Raw genomic sequence first — 2087 nt, 5'->3', positions numbered from 1 at the left:
GGGCAGGATGGTCCGTCTCCCCTGACACCCCTAATCTTGATCCTCTGCTGCCATCATGGGGGTATCTTCCCTTTCAGGGCACTCATTTTTCCAATGTCCCTCCTTCCGGCATATGGCACACTGGTTGCGACCCAAACGCCTTTCCTGGGTGTGAAGGCCAAGAATTAATTAATAAAGGTTTAAAGGGATCTTAATGTATGTTAGCTAATTAGCAGAGGTTAAGATGTTACCCTGTATCTGGTGCAGAGTGAATTGTGTAAAAAGTCGTTACAACCTTGTGAATTGCAGTCTTGTTTTCTGTTCTAGTATTGCAGACAAATAAGATAACAAATAGGCTTATGTATAAACAAATGCAAATGTTTACTTTTACTGTCTCCAGGTTTGCTAGCCACTGTCTGTTAAGAAGGTATAAAAATTATTATAATTGTTTACTAATTGAGAGAGATCCATCCAGGACAAGGGGCAACCCAGTTCCTGACACTCTCTCCCTCTTGTGTTCACTAGAGTATTATAATAAAGTATTTGTTTTTGCTGCACCCAAACATAAAAGCGAAAACTAAGTTTTTCTTCGACATGGGGACCGGGGCGCCCACGTCCACGGCCTCTCATTCCCCGGCCCCTTTCACCTTTCTGTGACTTTCCTCTGCCGCTGGCCTGCACCGCCGCTAACATCATCTTCACTTGCCTTTTTTCCTTCTCTCCCTCTCTAAGGGCATAGGCCCTGTTGGCAGTCTCCAAAATCTGAGCCATAGACATTCCCATTAAATCCTCCTTTTTCTGCAATTTCCTTTTAATATCAGGGGCCGCACGGCTAGTAAAGATACCCTTTATGATTGCCTCAGTTGTCTGATCGTCTGGGTCTGCGCTAGTACTTTGCCGGAGTCCCGAATGCGCTGTAGAAAAGCCACTGTACTCTCTTTTGATTCCTGGATTAGCTCACACGGCTTTGCCCAGTTGTTATGTCGGACAGCCGAGTGCCTGAGGCCATACATAAGCAATTCCTTATAGAAGTTAAGCATCCTCAAACCCCCCTCCTCATTCGGATTCCACCCGGGGTCCACTGTGGGGACAGCAGCTTCTCAGACGCCATCAGACTGAGCCATGAGGCGTGCTGCAGGATAGCCCCTCCCCACCAAAAAGCAATGCCGTGACCCGGATTCGAACCGAGGTTGCTGCGACCACAGCGCAGAGTACTAACCACTATACGATCACGGCCAGGCGCTGGGGGCGTAGGCAGCAGCCCAGCAGAAAACGCTCAGCTCTGCGCTCTCGGGGCGGCCACCTACCTCGCCGGCGGCCACAGGTATTTCTCAAGTCTCCCCATTACAGTCACAGGTCAAATGCTGAGCAAAGGAAAAAAGACAGGAAGCCAATCCCATGCCTGTCCCTTTTTCTGTCTTCCTCCACCCCTGGACCAAGTCCCTCCCCGTTTGTCTGGGCCATTGTCCTCACGCCCTGGCCAGCCTATTTCCCTTTGCCGCTCTGAAGCGTGCCCCCACGTGCAGGCCCCGGGGGAGGCTTTGGCTAGGGCGAGCGTGTCCTTGCGAGGTAATTGTCTCTCTGGAGGTGAAAGTCATCAGTGCGGGGTGCGAAGGGAAGTGGCCGTCAAAGGAGAATGCAAGGCATGTGGTGGGCAGGCCAGGGATTTCTTTGTCCCCCATTCAAAAGGAGTCACTCTCCCCGTCGGGGAATCGAACCCCGGTCTCCCGCGTGACAGGCGGGGATACTCACCACTATACTAACGAGGAAAGGGGCACGGCGAGGGGCCCCAGCTCCCACAGACCAGCTATGGTCAGCGTACACCGACACCGTCGCATGGGCCCCAGCAGGCAACAACACCCCTGGCCCTCTTCTGCTTCCCAAAGGCTTTGGCCGCAGCAACAGGCCTGGGAAAAGCCCTGGCCCTCCTCACCTGCCCTTGCCCAGCACGACGCCTTTCCGGGCCTACACAGCTCCTCACACAACACCCGCCTGGGACCTTGCCCTCCCCTACCAGCTCAGCAGCACCTTTTTTCCTATCAAAACCTCCTCTTGCCACCCTCCCCCTTCCACACTTCACACTCACCTCATCACAAACTCACCCACGG

At 53.0% G+C, this 2087-nt stretch overlaps 2 non-coding genes across 2 annotated transcripts; both read right to left on the bottom strand.

The window, feature by feature from the left end:
* Positions 1-1143: 1143 nt before the first annotated feature.
* TRNAH-GUG lies at positions 1144-1215 on the bottom strand. Its single transcript has one exon. It is a non-coding gene; the product is annotated as a tRNA-His (tRNA).
* Positions 1216-1676: 461 nt separating this feature from the next.
* On the bottom strand, positions 1677-1748 carry TRNAD-GUC. The gene has a single exon. It is a non-coding gene; the product is annotated as a tRNA-Asp (tRNA).
* Between the last annotated feature and the right edge of the window lie 339 nt (positions 1749-2087).

This window comes from Mauremys mutica, unplaced genomic scaffold, assembly GCF_020497125.1.
Source record: "Mauremys mutica isolate MM-2020 ecotype Southern unplaced genomic scaffold, ASM2049712v1 000543F_np12_subseq_1:225212_obj, whole genome shotgun sequence".
In the NCBI taxonomy this organism is placed as follows: Eukaryota; Metazoa; Chordata; order Testudines; family Geoemydidae; genus Mauremys; species Mauremys mutica.
This window is presented reverse-complemented; position numbering and strand designations above follow the sequence as displayed.